Source organism: Lactuca sativa, chromosome 7 (assembly GCF_002870075.4).
Source record: "Lactuca sativa cultivar Salinas chromosome 7, Lsat_Salinas_v11, whole genome shotgun sequence".
In the NCBI taxonomy this organism is placed as follows: Eukaryota; Viridiplantae; Streptophyta; class Magnoliopsida; order Asterales; family Asteraceae; genus Lactuca; species Lactuca sativa.
The window spans coordinates 182,225,913-182,235,465 of NC_056629.2; the positions used below are offsets into that span (position 1 = coordinate 182,225,913).

General features: G+C 45.7%; 1 non-coding gene across 1 annotated transcript; it reads right to left on the minus strand.

The window, feature by feature from the left end:
• Window positions 1-322: 322 nt before the first annotated feature.
• Window positions 323-427, minus strand: LOC111915088 (U6 spliceosomal RNA). The gene has a single exon (XR_002858035.1). It is a non-coding gene; the product is annotated as a U6 spliceosomal RNA (small nuclear RNA).
• Between the last annotated feature and the right edge of the window lie 9,126 nt (window positions 428-9,553).

The following is a 9,553-nucleotide window of genomic DNA, read 5'->3' on the forward strand; positions in this document are numbered from 1 at the left end:
TTCAAAATGAATAAAAAAATCAACACATAAACAAACACATACAAATTATATACAACACATAAACAGAAGTTTATAAAGCATGAAATTTAATGACAGGAAAAGTAAAAAACTTAAAAGAGACTTTATAGAAAAAAAAAAGATCATCCATACTTGCTACAAATGGTTAAAGACATCAACAAGAAGATCAATCTGACCATAGAATCCACATGTTGTTTGATCATGACTTCCGTAGATGAACTAAAGAAACGTAAGAGTTGCAATTAAATTCTATTAGCATTTGAAAAGGGAATTAGGGTTCCAGAGAAGGCGACGAAGGGTTAAAATTTTTTTGGACCGTTTCTCGATTTGTGTGTGTCATCCTTGCGCAGGGGCCATGCTAATATTCTCTATATCGTTCCAATTTTTTATCGGATGTCCCCAAAGGGACGATTATAGATGAAAAGCTTCGCCATATAGAGGAGTAGCGGGTTATATGGGACGACACGAGTTATAAACGAAGTAGTTTACTATTGATGGTCATATATTCTCAATGTCTTTAAAATTAGGGTGAATGACTTAGGAGGGTAATAAGGTTTCCAGTTTGTCCGTATTAGGTCACTAAGGTTTTTTTTGTGCATATTAGACCAATATGGTTGCTATTACCGTTTAGAAATAGTCCTTTTACCGGTTAAAACCGGTAAAAGGACTATTTCTAAACGGTAATAGCAACCATATTGGTCTAATACGCACAAAAAAAACCTTAGTGACCTAATACGGACAAACTGGAAACCTTATTACCCTCTTAAGTCATTATCCCTAGAACAAAATGTTATGGTTGCCTGTATGATTTAGAAAATTTCCCTCGAATAGTTTTTATGAAATGTTTTTGAACAAATTGGTGTTAACTTTGAATTTTGTAACATCTCGGTTTTTATGCTTATCTTTGTTAACAAATTTTATTAAATGTTTGTGAAATAAAAAATATAAATTTATTTTTATTTTTGTATTCTTTAAATTTAAAAATAAAAATATGAAATCTCTCTCTCTCTCTCTCTCTCTCTCTCTCTCTATTTTTGTATTCCTTAAAGTTAAAAATAAAAATATGAAATCTCTCTCTCTTTCTCTCTCTCTCAATTTAATACACTTCCACATCAAACTTAAAAAAAACACATGATACTTGGTGTGAGTGCCAGTGGAAAATATTGATGTCATGATGATTATTCCACCGATTCTTTAAGGATACTTAAAAATATGATGGACACTTAACAATCGATTCTCTTCTGTGACATTTTGTTCTTAAGCATGAGCGTGAGAGAACCAAAGAGAAACATGAAATTGTAAGTGAGAATGCAAGTATCAAAGAGAAACCGTAGTCCCTTATGTAATGAAATTATGTCACCACATCCATCATATGTAAACATTACATTAGTATAGGGACCAAATATGTCATAATGGTAACATAAGGATATAAACCGTAAGTATAACTTTAATAACAAAACAATACATAAATGGTCCAATGTCATTAATACGAGAATTATTGTAACGTCCCAAAAGTACCAATAAAAATTTTCATTTTTAAACCGTCAAATTCGTACAAATATTTGTTCCAAAACCAATCAAAGTAAAATGTATCTTTCAAACATCAGAGTAAACCATAACAATCAGTGCGGAAAAGCCATCATAATATGTTGTGCAGTCAAGTCAGACATTTCCCTTTGGAACTGGAAGTACCTGAAAATGTTAAACCATAAAATTATAAGCATAAATCTTGGTCTTCCATGCAAGCATCACAAAGACAACTAACACCCTATATATAATTGTTGGGGCCAAATCTTGGTCTTGCATACAATTGCCAGGAGCTACCACCTGGTCTCTCATACACATGTCAAGGGCCACCACCTAGTCTTCCATGCAAGTATCACAAAGACAACTAGCATCCTACATAGTATAATGAGAATACTCACCTTGCTAACGTAATCAACAACTAACAACTCTCACAGCCAACGAGCGAGTGCTAAACACTTCATACTAAAACCACACAAGGTAAACCTTTAGTCCACCTTCTACAACTAGAAATTTGACCAAAAGTCAACCCATGTCAAAAGTCAATGGTTAAAGTCAAAGTCAACAGCCGATACCTACGTCGTGATCAACCCCATGGTCACATTGTGCTTAATAACTTAGCTCCGATCTAAAAATCCATATTCGAACAACTCATCCGCAATCAAAAACATTGTCACGTCCTGATGGCCATGCCCTCACATCATGACAGAGTCCATCCAAAACAAGCAGGAAAACTTATCGTCACGTCGTGACCTCCATATAGTTACTTCGTGACTACAATATGACGAGACAACTTAATGCATTCAACCCTTAATACTTTAAGCCATCCATTCAAACTTTGCAGAGCTCCTTCTTACTCCAAAATGATCCCAAAAATCGATGCTTTAGGCCAAAATGATGAAGAAATGGAACCACAATCACATGAATGTCTTCAAAACTTAGCCAAACTTCTAATCCATCATATATAACACTCTAGGGACCTTAAAGACCCATAAAGTAACCAACCTTATGGAATCCTTTCATCCAAACTTCAACAACATGAAGAAAAGGGACAAGAAACCTAGATTTAGAAGCTAACAACATACAGTTTGGTTCTTGAACACTTACAATGGTCCAGAAATGGCTCAAGTACAAACTGCAAGCTTGCCAAGAGGCTCTCTACACCACAAGGGCCTTATTCTTTTTAACGACCCAAATTTCTAATAATTTTTTTTCATTTTAAATAATCAAAACATTTCCATAAGATATAAAATTTCCATTCACATTTGTTTTCAAATCCATAACATCGATTAAATTATTCATAATATCAAAGAGTCCCAAATAAAGCTCCAGAGAGTGCATGTTGCGCCATCACACCGAGCTCTTTCCCTTAGATCCTGAAGTACCTAAAACAACCAACAAACTCTAAGATAATGTTTAGTGAGTTCCCTAGAGCATACCCCACATAATCCATATAATCATATAATGCATATCAATCACATAAGCCATGCATATAAACATATAAGGATGTCGTGGGCTCCTTTTAGGGTCTTACTCCAGGATGTCGTGGGCTCCCCCCTAAGGTCTTATACCTGTAACACCGAAAATTTTAAAATTTATTTTTCACAATTTATAAAAACATTTCTCTTTTAATTTCATAAAACATCAAATTTCAAATTCCAATATGTATCATACAAATCCCAAGATCATATAATTATATCGAATTCCTCTACGTGTGTACAGATCAAGCCGGCGCCTTCCCACGGTCATCGCTAGTACCTGAAACAACAACACTAACACTGTAAGCACAAAGCTTAGTGAGTTCCCCAAAATACTACATAACACATATTAGCCACTCGAGACTATAACTCTGTGGGTCCGTGCACCCATACTCTGTGAACCCTCAGGTTCTAACTCTGTAAACAAGCATAGCATAAATCACATAGAAGAATGCAGTGCAACACATAACATACATAGCATACAAATACTCTATCATATAACTCTGGTTACCTACTCAAGGTAAAGTATAGTGAGAAGACTCACCTCGCGTGTCTCGGTATCTCACGATCCCTGGAAATCCCTCGTGCTCGATCCTCCGAGCTCTAATCCTCCTATGACATCACAAGACTCTAATTAACACTTTTATCTCTAAGGTTGACTATCCCTAAGAAGTCAACACAAGTCAATGGTCAACGGTCAACGGTCAACTTTGACCGGACTCGGCGAGTGCACACGGCAACTCGGCGAGTCTAGACGTTCTCACCACTCTCTAGGATTCCCTTTCTACACGTCGAGTACTCCCCCTGACTCGACGAGTTCCTCCTGGAAGAATCGCGGGGCCACCCCGACTCAACTCGCCGAGTCTCAAGAACGACTCGGCGAGTCCCAGTTCGACTCAGACCTCATGACAATCCTCTCCAACTCGCCCTGACTCACTGGCTCAACTCCTGACTCGTCTGGACCACACACTGGCCGGTCCAAGGCAATCTTCAAGCCACTCGCCGAGTCTGCTCATGGACTCGGCGAGTCCATTCCATGCAATCACTCCAACTTGCTTCTAAGGTCAGATCTATTCCAACAATTCATAGATCTGGCCCTCCTAGACTGATTCATCACGTAAAGTCCCAGTCTTGATGCATGAACAACCTTTATATGACTAATTATGAAGAATTTTCAACAAATCTCACTACACAAGGTCATGGCCTCCATTGCTCTCTATAAAGCTTGAAGAATGAGGCTCTCTGGACCTCTATGGATCCAGATCCGAAGTCTCATTACTAGCATGGGACTATTTGGCCAACAAATCAACTCAACAAAGCCACAAGAAAACCCTAAAATCGGTTATACTTCACAAAACAGGATATGAGTCGAGATTATACCTTTAGATTGAAGGGTCAAGCTTCCAATCCACCAAATAGCAGTCCCCTTTGCCTCCTCTTAGCTAGAGCCTCCTTCTTCTTTGCTAAACAACACACAAATGTCAAGAATTGCCTCCTTTCACTCTCAAATCGCCTAAGCACTTTTAGGGTTTCTCTCTATGGACTGATGGATGCAAATGACGGCCATAAGGCCATTTAAATAGGTCCCAAACCCGAGAAATTAGGGTTTCATTACACAGCGTGGACTCGCCGAGTCCATATCCTGGACTCGCCGAGTCCGAACGAATCCCGCGTCCAGAATCGCGACCCTACTCGGCGAGTCTGAGCTCCAACTCGCCGAGTCCCTTCTCAAAACTCAAAATATTAAAGCAATAAAATACCTGGAGATCCGGGCTGTTACAATTCTCCCCCACTAGGATTAGACTTCGCCCTCGAAGTCTCGCTCTAAAATAGCTCCGGATACTGAGCCCGCATCTCGCGCTCCGGCTCCCAGGTCATCTCTGATCCCTTCCGGTGTTGCCACTGAACCAACACCAAAGGTACCTCCTTGTTCCTCAGAACCTTGATCTTCCGATCTCTGATGGCTACTGGTCTCTCGGCATAATTCAGGCTCGCATCCACCTGAATATCCTCTAATGGAACTACTGCCGACTCATCAGCAATACATTTCCTCAATTGCGACACATGAAAAGTGTCGTGGATTTGCCCCAACTCTGCTGGCAACTCCAAACGATAGGCTACCCGGCCTACCCTCGCAATCACGCGAAACGGCCCAATATACCGGGGCCCCAACTTGCCCCTCTTCCTGAATCGAATCACCCCTTTCCAAGGAGAGACCTTCAGGAGAACGAAGTCACCGACCTGAAACTCAAGTTCAGACCGGCGTCTGTCTGCATAACTCTTCTGTCGACTCTGGGCGGTCAACAACCTCTGTCTGACCTGCTGAATCTGCTCTGTCGTCTGAAGCACTATCTCGGTACTACCCATCACTCTCTGCCCGACCTCTCCCCAGCAAATGGGGGTCCGACACCTCCTACCATACAACAGCTCAAAGGGTGGCATACCAATGCTCGAATGATGGCTGTTGTTGTAGGAAAACTCTGCCAAGGGTAGATACGCATCCCAGCTACCCCCAAAATCCAACACACATGCTCGAAGCATGTCCTCAAGCGTCTGAATCGTCCGCTCACTCTGACCGTCTGTCTGGGGATGATATGCGGTACTAAAATGCAATCTAGTACCCAGCTCCTCATGAAATTTCTTCCAGAATCTGGAAGTAAAGCGCACATCACGGTCTGAAACAATCGAGATCGGCACCCCATGCCGAGATACCACTTCTCTCACATATAACTCTGCCAACTTCTCTGCTGAAGAACTCTCACTGATGGCAAGGAAGTGAGCGCTCTTCGTCAACCTATCCACAATCACCCAAATTGCATCAACTCCCCTGGCAGTTCTCGGCAGTTTGGTGATGAAGTCCATAGTGATCTGTTCCCATTTCCATTCGGGAACCTCCAATGGCTGCAACTTGCCATGCGGTCTCTGGTGCTCGGCCTTAACCCTACGGTAGGTCAAGCACCTCTCAACGAACCATGCGACGTCTCTCTTCATACAGGGCCACCAATACTCTCTCCTCAAATCCAAATACATCTTCGTAGCCCCCGGATGGATCGAAAATTTCGATCGATGAGCCTCCTCCATCAAGGAAGTGCGCGTACCACCAACGAACGGTACCCAAATCCGACCCTGAAAAGTCATAAGCCCTCGCCCATCCGTAACGAATTCTGAAACCAAACCAACGACCCGTTCCCTCTTCTGCATCTCCGGCTGCACAGCCTCGGCCTGTGCCCCATGGATGGCATCCAATACCGGAGCCATTAGGGTCAACCTCAAACATACATCTCGTAATGGAGTGCTCTCCGCCCTGCGGCTCAACGCATCAGCCACCACGTTGGCCTTGCCCGGGTGGTACAGGATCTCGCAATCATAATCCTTGACCACATCTAACCACCTCCTCTGACGCATGTTTAGATTGGGCTGATCCATCAAGTACTTCAGGCTCTTATGGTCCGTGTATATCGTACATCGAACCCCATATAAGTAGTGGCGCCAAATCTTGAGGGCGAACACTACTGCCCCCAACTCTAGATCATGCGTGGGATATCTCGTCTCATGAGGCTTCAGCTGCCTCGATGCATATGCTATCACATGACCCCTCTGCATCAACACCGCACCCAACCCCAAAATCGATGCATCACAATATACTACAAAATCCTCCATCCCTTCCGGAAGGGCTAATACCGGGGCTTCGCACAACTTCTGGCGAAGTGTCTCAAAGGAGGTCTGCTGCTCGGGACCCCATGAGAATGCAACACCCTTCCGGGTCAACCTGGTGAGCGGCACTGCAATCTTGGAGAAATCCTTGATAAATCTCCGATAATACCCTGCTAATCCAAGGAAGCTCCTGATCTCAGAGGGTGACCTTGGCACCTCCCAACCCATCACCGCCTCAACCTTGGCCGGATCGACCAGAATCCCTTCCTGGTTAACGAGATGCCCAAGGAACTGGACCTCCCGTAACCAGAAATCACACTTGGAGAACTTCGCATAAAGCTTCTCCGATCTCAGTACCCCAAGGACCTCCCTCAAATGCTCCTCATGCTGCTCTCTAGATCTCGAATACACCAGAATATCATCGATAAATACAATCACCGACCGATCCAACATCGGCCTACATACCCTGTTCATGAGATCCATGAACACCGCCGGGGCATTAGTGAGCCCAAAAGGCATCACCACAAACTCATAATGCCCATAACGCGTCCTGAAAGCTGTCTTCTGGACGTCCTCATCTCGCACCCTCACCTGATGATATCCCGACCTCAAATCGATCTTGGAAAACCAAGATGCTCCCTGCAACTGATCAAATAAATCGTCGATCCTCGGCAACGGGTAACGGTTCTTGACCGTCAGCTTGTTCAACTCCCGGTAATCAATACACATCCGGTGTGAACCATCCTTCTTCTTGACAAACAGAATCGGTGCTCCCCACGGCGAACTGCTCGGCCGAATAAATCCCTTCCCCAGCAACTCCTGAAGCTGCGAGGATAACTCTTGCATCTCTGGAGGTGCAAGACGATAAGGCACCTTAGCTATAGGCGCAGCCCCTGGAACCAAATCAATACCAAACTCTACTTGCCTCACAGGAGGTACTCCCGGCAGCTCCTCGGGAAAGACATCTGGAAACTCACATACCACCGGTACCTCCCCAACTGAATTCGGTCTCTCGGAAGTCGCTCGCGTATCCATCACATACGCCACAAAACCCTTACAGCCCTGCTGTAGACACTGTCTCGCCCTGGCGGCCGAACAAAAGGCTGATCCCGAACGTGTACCCTCACCGTACACCGAAAGAACTCCCCCACTAGGGTCTCGTATAGTCACCAGCTGACGCTCACAGTCGATAATCGCGCCGAATCGGCTCAACCAGTCCATGCCCACAATGACACAAACATCCCCCATCGCAATAGGAATCAGATCGATCGGAAACTCAATCCCGAAAATCTCTAACACACACCCCCGGAAAACCTCTGCGGCACAAATCACTCTATCATCAGCTATGGAGACTCTCAGAGGCCGACTCAGTGCCTCACGACTAGCACTGATATGCTGGCTAAAGGCCAAAGATACAAAAGACCGACTCGCACCCGAGTCAAATAACACTAAAGCAGGTACGGAATTCACAAGAAAAGTACCTACACATAACATAATATAAGCATAACATCATATGACAAAATAAATACACGAAAGGAACATACCAGCCACAACATCGGGCGCAGCGCGGACCTCCTCCGCAGTCAGTTGGAAGGCTCTCCCTCGAGCTCTCGGCGTCTCGGCCTTCACAGGCCGACTCTCTGTGACTCTGGTGGTGGCAGGAGCAGACCCCTGGGATGCTCCGCGCAACTGCGGACACTCGGCCTTCCGGTGTCCAGTCTGGTTGCAGTGAAAGCACACTGCAAACCCCTTGGGGCAGTCCTTGGCCATGTGCCCCTCCTTGCCACATTTGTAGCAAGACCCTGCTCGGCAGACTCCGTCATGACCCTTGCCGCACTTTCCGCAAGTGCGGCCCTTCTGGCTCCCTGGTCTGGGATCAGCAGGCTTGGCCCGCTTGGCGGCCGGCTGCGACAACGCCGGTCGCCGATCCCTCCCCTGAGACTCTGCCTCCTCCCTGGCCTGGGTCTCAAGCTCAATCTCCCTCTTCCGGGCATTTGCCTGAAGCTCGGCAAATGTCCGGTACGAGGAGTTCGCAGCGAACTCCCGAATATCCCTCCTCAAGATGCTCAAGTAGCGGCTCATACGTGCCTGCTCAGTGGACACGTGCTCAGGGCAGAACATCGCCCTCTCGTGGAACATCCTCGTGATCGCTGTAACAGACTCGGTACCCTGCTTGAGGGTCAGGAACTCCTGTGCTAAACGCTCCCTCTCCACCTGGGGAACGTACTCATCCCGAAACATAGTGGTGAACCTCTCCCAGGTCACTGCAGAAAGCTCAGCAGGCGAATAATGCGCCGTCACAAACTTCCACCAGTCCTTCGCTCCCAAGCGAAGCTGGTTCAGCGCGAACCGTACCTTCAAATGCTCAGGAGACGAGCAAGTGAAGAAACACCCCTCAATATCAGATATCCACCTCATAGCTGCCACCGGATCCTGAGTACCATCAAACTCTGGTGGTTTTGTGTTGCTGAACTCACGGAACAGCAACGCATCCCCACCCTGCGGCCTCGCAGCAGCAATCGCTGCGGTAGCCGCTGCAGCAGCAGCCTCAGAAAGAGCGGCATAACGCTCATCAAACGTCTCAATCAAGGTGGTCTTTATAGACCCAAACATCTCCGGTATCTCTGCCCTGATGGCCGCAGCCACCTCCTCCTGAATGATCCGGCGGATCTCCTCCTCACTGGTACCACTGCTCTCGGGCATCAATCGTGTCCTCACCATGATCTACCTCTGAAATACAACATACGACAAATTAGAATCCACACGAGTATGCTCACACTCGACAACTCTTTTCTCCTTGATTCTTGGCATTCCAAAGATTCTGACTTGGGCTGCACACCGCTCCGGTGCCTCCAGTAGTACGGGCCCAATACTACTGT